Source organism: Protopterus annectens, chromosome 7.part0, assembly GCF_019279795.1.
Source record: "Protopterus annectens isolate FY-2018-M chromosome 7.part0, PAN1.0, whole genome shotgun sequence".
NCBI classification, from domain to species: Eukaryota; Metazoa; Chordata; order Ceratodontiformes; family Protopteridae; genus Protopterus; species Protopterus annectens.
In genome coordinates, this window is record NC_056739.1 from 1,145,473,524 (window position 1) to 1,145,488,408 (window position 14,885).

General features: G+C 45.9%; 1 protein-coding gene across 2 annotated transcripts in view; it reads left to right on the top strand.

Moving 5' to 3' along the window:
- Positions 1-14,885, top strand: part of LOC122806913 (stereocilin-like) — a 608,237-nt gene that overhangs the window by 415,815 nt on the left and 177,537 nt on the right. The window lies entirely within an intron of this gene.

The following is a 14,885-nucleotide window of genomic DNA, read 5'->3' on the forward strand; positions in this document are numbered from 1 at the left end:
AAAAGAAAATAGCACGGGTGTGTGCGAGAGTAAGCACTTTTAAGCAGTATTAAGCGGGAGTGCTGAAGCTGCGGCAGTGCGCATGCGTGACCTCCACGCAAACCAGCGCTAACCCGCTTACAACTGCTTAAAAGTGCCTTAGTCACTCTGAATGACAAGGCCTGTAGTTTTCTCAGCAGCAAAATAAAATACCTCCCTCAGTCTCGAACCCAGGACCTTGGAAACACTAGTCTGCATGACTTACCACTAAGCCATGACTGCTGTATAAGAACACTGTGCTGAAAGAAATATATCATAAAATAGTAGGAATTAATGTAAAGGGAATATAGCAAGTCTAGTACACAAAGCATGTCATGTATATTTACTGTCAAATCTAGTGGATTTGTAAAATAGTACTGTGTGCTGGGAAACAGTCATGCTAGTTGGTAGCTACTAGGTAATAATGTCACAGTAGCATTTGGCAAGCCACACACATACTCAGAGCAGGATAAACACTGCCATAGTTGAATAGTTAAGAGATCAGACATAGCAAATGTGACTGAGTTACAGGGATGTCCCTGATGTGAAAACAAATGTCAACTGTGCCCCACTGACACCCTGTCAAATGTACTAACAGTAGGCAGAAAGGTGTAACTACACATGCAATGGTAACTATGACTGACCGAAGATATGCACCACCTGCACGTCACAAATGGTGTACTAATACATATGCTTGAAATAGCCCACAGTCACAACTGCAGAGTATCAGAATATGTCATTGGAGTAACCCACTGCTATGTACCATTCCATGAGGCTGATAAAAGATGCACCAGAGAGTATCTGAGGCCTGCTCTGCAGCATGATCATATACCCCTGTAAGTGTCAAGGCCCACACCATGGCCAGACCACACTGCATGCAGTAACACCCTACCACAACAAACACATAGGGAATTGCTGCCCAAACAGATTTAGCAAGCATTACAAGCTGTGAATGTAAATGGAAAATAGGAAAGCCATAGCAACACATTACAGGAAAGACACCTAGCAGGCATACAAGGAGTGAATGTAAAGGTCAAATATTGAAGCCATAGCAACAGATTGCAAGAGCCACTGCTATATACCAGTTACACCACAATCCCCACAGGAAAGCACAAACACCCATATACACAGTATTACTAGTCATAGGTGTCAGTTTACATACACACGGAGAAGAGGACACTGGAGGAAGGAATACTCAGCTTACAGAGCAACATACATTGCAGTGTCTACAACACAGCCTGAAATATGAGAGACATACCAACCCTTACACTCACAGAACAGTGTCCACAGCAAACCAGCATGGCCCCCAGCCTGATAATCAGAAAGGGCTACGCCTACCTAACAGACCTTTTTATAGCACAGTCCTGTAATCACAGTGAGAACTGCAATCACTACACAACAGGCTGCATGCAATTAGTAAATGCTGGCTAACAATTGGTGCAGAGGCCATCACATGGACATGTGCAGATACCTACAAAAGCATCCTGTACTCCCAGTCCACACATGCAATACTGTCATTGCACCCACTGGAGGTAGAGAGAGAGAGAGAGAGAGAGAGAAAAATAAAGAAAGAAAGAAAGAAAGAAAGAAAGAAAGAAAGAAAGAAAGAAAGAAAGAAAGAAAGAAAGAGAAAGAAAAAAAACCTGTAACAACAAAACAAAGAGGCTGACAGCAGGCCAAGTAACTGCAAGCCTACACAAACAGCTGCAACAAACACACACACATATATATATATATATATATATATATATATATATATATATATATATATATAAAAATAACATGTGTATACGCATGTATATCGAGATATGTATGTATATATATATATATATATATAGATATATATATATATTTATATATATATATATATAATATGCATATGCGTATACATAGATAGAGAGGGATGTAGAAATACATAGACATATATAGTTTCACAGTGTCATAGTTTAGTACTAGGCTATCTGCAGACAGTGTATAGAATAGATTTAGAAACTTGCGCCTCTGTATAGTAGTGACACAGTGAAGACCCCCCTACATAATAGCATTAGTTTACTGTGCCTCTGTCTAGTAGTGACACAGAGATGACCCCTACTGTAAACCTATGATCTCCCATCCACTTGTCAAGAATGCACATGAAGAGTGTCAGTGAGGGTCTCTGCCTAACATGAACTGGGATCCTATTCCACAGTATGGGAAGCGTCTTAGTGATGGCTCTGTCCCTACAGTATGTCCTATTCATATGTGTGCTGAGGTTTAAATCCATAGCTGTCGTGGTTCTGATGGATTTGGATTGTATGAGGTGGAACATGTCCATCAATACCAGATTGGACATGGCCTACTACATCAGGCACAGATCACCCCTACGTAGGCAGTATGCTATGGAATAGAGCATGAGTTACGTTAGTCTGGCAGCATATGACAGTTGTTGCAGACCCTTGATCCTCCTGGTGATGTACTTATGGGGTCTCCCCTAGCTGTTGTAAGTGCCAGGTGAGGTACATACCAAATGGGGCATAGTACACAGTCATGGGCCTGATAAGGGAGGAGTATAGGGGTACAATGACCTCTTTTGATCTTAATGTGAATCCCTTCATGATAAGGTGGGCAAGGTAGGAAGTCCATCCAACCACTTTGGCAACATGGGTGTCAAATGAGAGGTCAGCATTGAACAGTGTCACCAGGTCTCCGATTACTTTGTCTGTACTCAGTGGGTTATTGTCTATGTGATAATATGTAGGTACCTTGTCCGTCCAAAAGGGTATGAGTATACATTACGTGGCATGCAGTTTAAGGCCATGACTCCGGCACCAGTTGGTGTCCGTGAGGCCTATCAGTAGGATGTATGTGTCAGCTGGTGTATCGCCTATGGTGCCTAGTATGCAGTCATCTTTGAACATTGTCAGCCACTACCCTCCCATGTCTGCTTCCACATCTGGGAATTATATGCCGAACATGAGCGGTCCCAGGACAGAGCCCTGTGGGACACCACATGTGACTGGCTCTGAATCTGACATGGCACCAGTGAGTTTGACTGTAGGGTTTCTATCCGTTAGCTGATTTGCAACCCATCATGTGACATATGGATTTACATTTCAGCTGTTGATCATGTCTATGATGCCAGAGTGCGATATTGTGTCGAAAGCCGTAGGCAAGTCCAGGTAGGCTGTATGGATCGCTGTGCCCTCGTCAATGGCTCTAGTGACTGATTTGAAAAGGTCAACCAGGTTCATAAGGCAGGATCTGCCCCCTACAAAGCCAAACCGGGTGGGATCAAGTGTCTAAGTCCCCAATGTCTCTGTGTATGGGTACCATAATGATCCTTTCCATAGCGTTGCAGACCAGGCTGGTTAAACTTATGGGGCGGTAGTTACCAGGGTCTGTAGAGGTGCCTCCTGTGTGGCGTGGGGCTACTGTTGCTGTATGCCAGTGTCCAGGTATATATGCTGTAGTAAGGCTACGGCTGAATAGCATTTAATGTGCATGTGTAGCTCCTCTTGCAGTTCACGTAGCATGCAACCTGCAATACCATTGGTTCCCATTGATGCTGTGTTTACAGCTCTGCTGAGGGTGGTTCCCAGCTGGACATCTGAGATGACAGGTTACAGTCAGCTGGGATAAGTAATTCCACATGTGTGGGTGAGGGAGGGTAGAAACCTGCACTGAACCTGTCTGCCAGAATGTTGGCATTATCTGTGTGTTCAGTGTAGCGTTTGTCACTGTGAACTAACTGTGAACACAACTGAGGGTTCCCACCCAGGTGTGTAACATAGCAGAAGAAGGCCTTGTGGTTATCTGTAGTGACCATAGCGATGTCCCTCTCATTGTTGGCCTTGCATGTTTGTACGACAAAACGTATCTTTCTACTACTGCTGATCAGAGATGCCATAGCTCTATGGAAGTATGCTCTGCTGTGCAGTAGCTACCTTCTGTTGTTATACAATTTGTTCAATGCTGGGGTCCACCAGACAGGACACCTGCCCTTGGTGGAGAGGGTCATGGTTTCATTTGTGATTGCATGATCCATGCATTCTTGGAGATGTCTGTAGAAAGCATATGTGAAGGTGTCTGCATTGTGGGAAGTGGTTTACACTGGCCCAGTGGGCATTAAGGATACCAACTCAGTTATAAGAGGTGTAAAGTCGGCATGTGAGAGGTTTCCCATTGTAGTCTTTTGTGTTGTGGGGGAGGTGGGATATGTATATCCAGGGGGATTAGTCTGTGGTCAGATGTGACTAGTGAGGGGTATACTTCCAGTGTGTAGCACATTGTCCCCATGTTTGTGATGATCAGGTCTAGTATATTATCTCCTGTTGTGGGAATTCCGGGAACCTTTGGGCTAGGGTGTTTGGGGTAGAATAATGCACCCAGTGTATGTTAGGGTAGTCGCAGTATCCCAATATGATGGTGTGTGGTGGGACATTCATATCCTCCAATGTCTACAGGAAGGCTGACTGTGGTCCCTGAGATTGGGAGGGTGGTCTGTAACATGCTACCAGTTGTATAGCAGGTTTGACTATGGTTATCTGCACCTGGATGGTCTGTGATGCTTCATGCATTGCCACTAACCTGGAGGTGTGTGTGTGTCCTCCATGAATATGGACACATACCCTCCCTTTTTGTTTTGTCCCAAGTCCTGGGGCCAAAAAGCATGATATGGGGTATAGCCTGGTACCGCTGGTGTGCTCTCAAGAGCCTTGAACCAGGTTCTCACTTACTGCACAGACATCGAGATTGGTAGAATATGTACATACAGATATATGTAATACACACATACATATATAGATATCTGTAGAGACATATACATATACAGATAGATCTGACTGACAACAGATATGTCTGTATATGACTGTCTCTCTCTCTCTGTCCCACCCCCTCACGCTCTCACTCTCCCTGTGTCTCTCTCTCACTCTCTCCCACTCTCTCCCCACATCTATATGTATATATCTACATCTATATATGCATATTTTATATACATATATACAAACATATATATATCCATATACAGATATAAATATATCAATATATATATATATATATATATATATATATATATATATATATATATATATATATATAGACTGTGTGAGGCACATGTGTGCAGATGTCTTGCAACAGGTGCCTGGTGTCAAAGGCATGGAGTGAACACCAGTGTGGATACTGGAATACCATACCCCATTCATAAACACTGACACCAGTAACCACCACATATGTACATGCCTGCCCACCACTGTATGTGTCAGGGGGGAACAGGGACAACAAGTGTACAATAGGCTCCACATTGATATACACAGTGGCACACTAGTCCTGTAATACCTGTACACGGAATGTGTCAGCGGACATGGTGTGTCAGCTATGGACATGTAGGTCACTGTACCCCTCCACAACCCACAATGTCCTACACAGTATGTACCTTCCGTGACAGCTACAGATATGGAGAAGGACACAGACATATGCAAGTAACTGTGTCAATACACTCAAACACCACAGAGCGCACACAGACTACCTACATAGAGGTTACCACTGCTGGATATACATAGTTCGGTCACATCCATGACAGTTGTCTAACAACCATGGTAACACCTCCAACATCCACAACACAAATTACCTATGTCTGTCGTCCTTGTCACTGCAGTATAGAACACATGGTGGAGGTACAGGACCCTACCTACAGATATGACATACCCTGTAGTAGACCACACAGAATTAAGACGCAAGGCTCCCCATGAGTAGATGTCAGACATACCCCTGCTGAATGTTATGCAGATAGGTAATATGCCATATGAGTCACCCTGTGTAACTGTTTGCAAGGAGCAGGTACGATCATAACACATGTGTCACAAGGGGCAGGGCAGCATAACAGTATGCTGCTGTAGGCCCAGGGCCAAAAGCACACTACCTACCTAAGACACAATGCACACCCATGAACACATTGCAAACGGAATATGTGAGGTGGAATGAGTGTGCTAGTGACTGGGTGCATGTTGTGTACTGGTGTGATTGCTTACCATGACTGTCTGTCTGTCATGGTAGTGTGTGTCCTTGGTGTGAGGCCAGAGACAGGTGTGTGAGGTATTGCGATCAACACATACTACATTGCCATATGTTGTGCTGTGTTACCCTGTATGTCACTGTGGTGTAGGTAGGGTTATGGCAAGTAAGAGTAGTGTGCATTACCAGTGAAATATGTAACGTGCATTGTGTGCAGTGCATGGGCTGATAATGTTCCCCATACAGTACCTTGATACAAACCCCAGTGTGAGGTTGTGTATTGTACCTGAAACAGTGTGTTGACTGCTGCAGTATACTAGTCTGTCGTATGGAGTGTGCCAGGTACTGTTGCACAGTTGTCGGATGAGCACTGATATCTGGCCATTTACATGTTTATCCCCCAATAGACAGACAGATGCTATATATGGTGCTTAAGTTATATCACTGCAGTCACAGACATGTGTATTATGTGTGCTATAGTTTGCTGACAGATATTGCTGACATATTTTCCTTCTCCTTTTCAGGGCCATGGTTCACCAGCGGAACCCTGTCTACTCTGCTGCAGAGGAGGAGGAGATACACCAGAGCCTGGTGCGGGATTTCACTGTACTCTTTTCCCGCACCAGCCAGAACCAGCAGGAGAGGGCTGCACTGTGGCAAGATCTGGTCCGTCGGGTAAATGACATAGGCACACATAACCAGACATATGAGCAGGTACGCCATCACTGCAGTGATTTAATTAGAAATGTCCATCAGCGTGCATCAGATATCCACAGGCAGCAGCTTACCACAGGTGGTGGGGTGGCTAGACATCCCCCCTACACCAGCCTGGAGGGACTACTCCTAAGTGTTGTGGCTCCAGCACAGCAGCAACAGCAGCAGCATACATGTGTAATGATGGAGGCTGGAGCCACACAGCAGCAGGACACAGAGCATGCAGGTAACATGCCATGTGTATAGTTGACCATTCTGTACACTGTTAGGTTATGCATGTGTGAGGTGTGTCCTCGTTTTGTAGCTGTAATCTTGGTAATTATTGTGCATTAGTGATATCCTCAATATCTGCAGTACACCTGTGGAAGCTAACTGTTGCACTACTGAACTGTATCATGCCCACAGTATCAATGGCACAGTTGTGCCCACTGACGATAAATGTCTCTTTTCTGCAGGTCCCTCTGGTGTAACAGCAAGGCAGCCTATCCATGCTGGTGAGTGTGTAATACCATTACCTTCAATACTCTGTATACTAATAGTAATAATAGGCTGAAGCAGTAGTGCTATGTGTTTGATTGCAGGTGTGTTTGTGTCTGTGGGTTGATATCTCATATACTGAGGTGTGTGCATGTGTGCATGTGTGCATGTGCCCATGTGTGCATGTGTGCATGTGCCCATGTGTGCATGTGTGCATGTGCCCATGTGTGCATGTGTGCATGTGTGCATGTGCCCATGTGTGCATGTGCCCATGTGTGCATGTGTGCATGTGCCCATGTGTGCATGTGTGCATGTGTGCATCAGTGGTGACATTGTGTACACATTGTAAACTGTGTTTCCTATCTTACTCCCACAGGTTCTGGTGCTGCTCTGGTGTCATGCAGCAGAGAACCTGAATCAGCTGCTGTGGATAGTGATAATGATGATGCCTGTGTAATGGCACAGGTAGATGTGCCAGGGTCCATCATTGGTCAGCCAATTGACACTACACAGCTGTCGACCCCATCAATGCGCACAGTCATCCTGCCGATACATCCTTTGTCACCAATGTCCCTAGGTGATGGACAGGATACAGTGGGCATTGACCAGGCTAATGTGGTACTGGTGGCACATGCATCCCCACACAGCAGCCATGGCCAGGGTCCTGACACAGTACCACACAGGCAGACGTCCATGGGTTCTCGTGGGAGCATCCGTGGGCGTACCGCCCCTGTCAGACGTGCCCACAGAGGTCTTTCAACCTCAGCTATGTTTCGGGCTGTAATGCAGGCACACTTACGTATGGAACGGTACACCAGACAGGATCTGAGGGAGCTGAGAGCATGTCGCACAGCCATGAGTGACGGTATGCGTGATGTTGCGGCTGCTATCCGCAACTTCACCGAGGTCATTGACAGACGTTGGGGGGACACATTAGATCTGTTCCACAACTACATGTCCATGAGCCAGGGCAATGGTGGAAGGTTGAGGCATCGACATGGCCATATGCCAGCAACAGCAGCAGCTGGCAGCCGTCGTGGACGACAACAGACCCGCAGCTGCTCACATAGTGCCAGCAGCAGCCCCAGCAATGCTGGGTCTGTGCTGTCATTAGACTGCCCCAGGAGACCATGTGCATGTGGCGCTGGACAGTCCCAACAGGGACCTGTCTCCAGTCACCAACCACCTGCTTCTGATGACAGTACCCAGTCTGGCTTAGTACCTGATGTGGTCCGTAGCACACCTGCCAGGCACAGGTACTGTGTCCGTTGCCACAGACAGTGATCTGTATGACCTGGCAGGTACAGACTGTGGCTGTCCACAAACACCTGTATATGGCAGCCATGAGGTGGGACTGTGTGCATTCATACACACATGCAAAGTGATAACACCTAGGGCTACCGCATACACACACACACTGCATCAACATTGCCCCATCTTGTACTGCTGACCCTCACCAACACACACACACACAGACATGTCAATTGGTTGTATCAGTGGCAGACTCATGCATACCAGGTACACACCCTGTGCATATGATGAAACTGTGCCACCTCCTGCAATCTGTAAAATCGGTGCAGGAACAGGTTAACATGGTGCTGATGCACAGGGTGACTACATAGATGTATTGTAATAGTATGATGTTGACAACAGTACAGTGTAACAATAGCATTGTGGGTATATACCAGCATGCGTGATGCAGTTACAGTATGAATGTCAATGTATTGTTTTGTACACCCATAGTAATTACCATAGTGTTCTGTCTGCACATCTTTGCATACTGGTGGTGATGCTGTGAAGAGATGGCCACCTACATAGGTAGCACAGGGGATACAACACTGTACATATTGATACTCAATGATGGCCATGTCAACTGCGAGTTGCATGCTGTCCACACACGACTCTGCAATGCAGATGTTTCAGGATGTTGATATCTGTGCAGTACTACACAACAGGTTCAAGGCTCACAAGAGCACACTAGCACTACAAGTTCACACCTCATACCATGCATGACAGCACCAAAACACAGAACTAACTATGACAGGAGGGAGAGTGTCCATACATGTCAAGGATACTGTGGTGCCAGGACAGGTAGCATACATCATGCTAGGTCTGGAACTGCTGAGTGTGGGCTCAGTGTCTGTTATTTGACATGTGTATTATTACAGGTATGCACTTGGGTATCAGGCCAGTTATTCAACATTATGAAGGTACGTGGTCTATACACTTGTGTGGGGTGCGGCTGGACCCAGCCCGTCTGACCTGTGAATGTCTGGGTACTGGCTTATAATGCCTGCATATATGCACTGTTACCTACTGGAAGTCGTACACCTTGTTTGTTGTAGCATAGTCTACATACAGGCCTGCTGACTGTAGCTTTGTTTGTATGCATGTTTACCTGTTATGTTCCTGAAACACTGATTCCACCTGCAGTGCAGATATGCAGTGCCTCTGTGGATCCCTAGTGACATCTGTATAGCTTACTGTACTGATGTCCATGTGTCACTTGACAGAACGTCACTGTTTGTCCTGTTTGCATGTAGCTTGCCTGTAACACATTGCATATGACTTACCTCACATTTGCTCAAGACAGCATTCATATATGCCAGCACTAACAAATCAGGAGCACTACACCCTCACATAGTCACCTTGAGTACCTTGTTTACCATTGGCCCTATGTGTCGTTACTTAGTATGGGAGTCACAATGCTATAGTAGCATGTGCAAAGGTCACCTGTTGATGTACTCTCAGGTCCAGTTGGTGAATCTGTGAGTCATGTGGCAATATTATAGCAGCCTCATGTACACAGACAACCCTCTCCCCTTCCCATACACGTACAACTCATGTGAGAGATGCAACCACATAGCCAAACTGGGGGCTAAGCTCTGTTAACACAGCACTGGCATTCCCTGTCAGGTGGAGTGGGATACTACAGTGAATACAGTACCAGTCTCCCATAGACCTGCCACGACCGCAATCCAAACACAGACACACACAGGTACATTATTGGGCTCTCAGAATAGCATCCTGCCTGAGCAGCTGACACCTGCAAAGCAGACATATAAGCAAACATTAAGCCAGAGCGGATCACATGCAACACATAGCTCACAAAGCCTGTGTGCCAAACAGTCACAGGCCATATGGCTTGACAACACACCTGCTACAGTTGTATGAGGTATCTCTATCGTCACGTACATTGAGGTCCTGCTCACAGGCTGAACAAGGTGATGGTCACGCTGAGCTGCCCTTTGGGCACTATGATCCACCACATAACACAAGCATACCAGTCACTGCAAGGCATGTAGAAGTATGACTCATTCATTGTCTGTGCCAGTGTGTATGACCTCTGACGCACCTCCCTGTACTACATGTTAGGGGACATAGAGGGGCTCTCTGAGCTTGTGGCACAGGCTGGTATGACCCTGGCCTTGAGTAGCATCTCACCCTCACCAAGAATGCTGCCACAATATGTAGACAGGATCATCCATTTCTGCAATTAACGTATCTTTCAGTGACATTCAAAGGGGATCCAATGCCTGTCAGTGTGGGATTACATGCTGGACAAGCCACATTGCTTTGCTTGGGACAGCTTGCACCTGTCACCCATGGGCCATTGTATATTGGCAGAGGCTGTTGCTACACACATAGTGCCTTTGTATGCATGGCTGACATTACATAGCCACCTACACAGGTATCACACGGGATAGGACACTAATAGCAATGCTACTCAACAGCAGCAGTGTAAACCTCAAGATGCATGCAGTGGAAAGTGTCCTTAGCATGGGGTACAGCAATATCCGTGCAGTAACAGACTCCTGGTACAAGGCTCCCAGGTGCACACCATCAGTGCCAGGTCATTCCTGATACCATGCTTGTCATCCTACACATGCACCAAACCAGAACAGGGGGGATGTATCCAAAGGCACCTGAGATACACCCACCCCCAGGTTGGTGGCACTGCACAAAGCATCAGAGCCTCTCCATGTGCAACACACAGTGGGTTAGACTGCCTTCAGGTTCATAGCCTGGCACACACCACACTCCCATATCCAGGAAACCCACTTGGCCTTCTTGACAGCACTGGGAATATGACGGTCTCTACACACACCATTATATGGTTGTACTGTGACTACCCAAACATACAGTCTGAGCATTATTCTAGCTGCAAGACCCTATCTGAAGGGTTTTTATCATTCATTCCCTGCATTGCTATGGAACAACTTGTTACCACTCCCACAAGTGGTGACAACATGCTGCACCTGTTCATCACCAACATGTGGACTATATGCTCCAGAACTATCATGTATCCCTCGCTGGTGGGATGACACCATCTACAACCCACACTGTATAGTCACATACCACATGCAGCCCCTGCACAGAACACCACAGTCATACAGTTGTCTGATGCATATTCCATGTATTCACATGAGGCAGGCTTTGGACATGGGATATCTTGCAGTTCACAGGTACATATGTGTAGGTGGCACATACATACATCATGTGTGCATTGACATTACTGATATAATGTATGTCGTGCAATATTGGGAACAACACCCCACACACCTGGACAAACTGTGTGACAAAACTAAACATGGCATTTGCAGGATACAAACCCCTACCTAACTATGTTAGATCACTTGTGAGAGTCGCAGTAGCAGAGTGTGCTATTTGCATTACTGGGATGATTGCTTTCTCCTGCTGTACTTATAGGGTGCTGACCTCATCAGTGTTTAGACAGTGGGATATGCAACATGTTTTGTGTAGTAATAGTTGCCAAAAGGGACATTTGTCATACACATGGAATTGCACACACTACTCCCCCACACACATACGGGGCATTTGCAGGCTTCAAATCCCTGCCTAACTATGTTATGACACTTGTGAGAGACACATTAGCAGAGCGCACTATTTGCATTACTGGGGGGATTGCTTTCTCCTGCTGTTCTTATAGGGTGCTGACATCATCAGTGTTTAGACAGTGGGATATGCAGCATGTGTTGTGTAGTAATAGTTGCCAAAAGGGACATTTCTCATACACAGGGAATTGCACACACTACTCCCCCACACACATTCGGCACTTGCAGGATTCAAACCCCTACTTAACTATGTTATGACACTTGTGAGAGACGCATTAGCAAAGCACGCTATTTGCATTACTGGGGGGGGGGGGATTGTTTTCTCCTGCTGTACTTATAGGGTGCTGACATCATCAGTGTTTAGACAGTGGAATATGCAGCATGTGTTGTGTAGTAATAGTTGCCAAAAGGGACGTTTCTCATACACATGGAATTGCACACACTACTCCACCACACACATTCACACACACACTGGGCATTTGCAGTATTCAAACTCCTACCTAACTATGTTGTGACACTTGTGAGAGACACATTAGCAGAGTGTGCTATTTGCATTACTGGGGGGATTACTTTCTCCTGCTGTACTTATAGGGTGCTGACATCATCAGTGTTTAGACAGTGGAATATGCAGCATGTGTTGTGTAGTAATAGTTGCCAAAAGGGACATTTCTCATACACATGGAATTGCATACACTACTCCCCCAAACACATTCACACACACGCACTGGGCACGTGCAGGATTCAAACCCCCTACTTAACTATGTTATGACACTTGTTAGAAACCCAGTAGCGGAGCGCGCTATTCACATTACTGGGTACAATATTTGCTCCTGACATATGTATAGTTTGCTGACATCATTATGGATGAAGAGGTATGTACATCTGTGACTATCCATCAGTACAGGGGAGAGCATATCTATGCATTAACTTTGCACAGGCACAGTGGCCTACTGTACTGTGGAGGCAGACACCAAATACACTGTGGATAGCCTTCTGTATTCCCTGGGGACAACAGTCAAGTATTGCACTCTGCGGCCATATGTTTACCTGTCAGATGCAAGTATCTGTTGCTCATATACTGTTTGTGGGTCTTTATTGCCATAGCCTTCCCTATCGCTATAAACAACATGTGTACTGTGGGAGATGTTTGCATATGAGTGGGATCCAGTACTTTACTTATGTCTCTGTTGTAACTTCACTGTGTGCACTGGGCAGATGTCTGTATTGTGGGAGGTTCCTGTGTTAACACATAGACATGCCAGATATGTGTGTGCAACTGCTGAACTGTGACATGGCCTAAGTTGTGTGAGCATGCCCAGTTCACAGTTTGTATGGCTTCTTGACTGCCACGTCTCATTTATCTAAGTGTGCGAGCATGCCCAGTGTGACCTTTCCTTATGTTGGGATCTGTGGACCACCACATTTCTGTTTGTGTGTGGACGCCATCTATATATCACATGTACAGCTGAGTGTTAGACATTAGTTTGTGTTCTTACTGCCCAACTGCTTTGTATCTGAACCTAACAGGCATTATGCTGTGCCTGCAGGGTCGCCATGGGATAGTTTGCATACAGTTGTCATCATCCTTTCCTGCTGACCAAACAGTTGTATTGTCGTATCGTGTACTGGTGCAGAACTTTCACTGTGGTGGACAGTATAATCGGTTTCAGTCCTATCACTGTTTGTAATATTTATAGTGAGCACACCAGACTGGTTGAGGGCCAGTTGTGCAGATATGACCATGTTGCATTTTGTTCAGATATGGACAGCATAGTACATGATTGTCCAACATTGTTAATGTATTCCACAACTTGTGTGGACAGTGACAAACAATGACCATGTGCCCTAGTCCATTTGTAATGCTAGTCAGAGAGTGTTTGTCCTTCAACACACATTTACTTGTGTTTGCCATGACATATGTCAAGGTTAGTGTGCTGTGCCTCTGTCTACCCGCGACATACAGGTGTTATCCAGGGTACACCTACCATCTCCCATCCAGTCATCATGATTCCTCTGGATGACAGTCACTGAGGGACTCCCTGGATATCCTGTAGTGGGAGTTTAGTCGTGGGTGGAGTGAGCTTCTGGGTCGTGGCCCAATCGGTACAGCATGTCCTGTTTATGTCTGTGCTTTACGTTCAGGCCAGTCAGCTGCATAGGTCACCAGCATTCAGTGTTTACATGGTGCCATTGATACCAGGTTGGTCATGGCTCTATACATCAGGCACAGTTCATCTCCAGCCAGGCAGTATGGCACTGTGTGGAGCTGCAGTTTCTTTACTCAGGTGACACATGGCATCTGTTACAGCTCTGTGATCCTCCTGGTGGGGTATTTGTGTGATCTTTCCAGTTGCTGCAGGTGTCTGCTACGGTACATCCCTGAAGGGCCATTGTACACAATTGTGAGGCTGCTGATGGATGACTGGAGAGGCACATTGACCTACCCTAACCAAGCTGTGCTTACCTTCATGATTACGTGGGTATATGGTATGTTTCTGTAACCACTACAGACACATGGTTGTCACATGCAGGATATCTATCACCTTGTGTCCCCAGGTCTCTTATTGCTCCTGATGTACTTACTGGGTTAACACCTATGTGGTAATTTCTGGCCATCTACTGTGTTTCCACAGGGGTTGACTATACACTATTCTGCATTTAGCTTGTTGACATGGCTGTGGCACCACTTGTGAGTTTCTATGTGTGCCTTTTGTAGGTTGCTTGTGTCAGCTGGAGGGTCCGATATGGTGGCCTGTTTGTAGTCCTCTGCAAACCTGTTCAGACAGAGTCCGTCCATGTTGGCCTGTACCTATGTGACATATATAGCATACG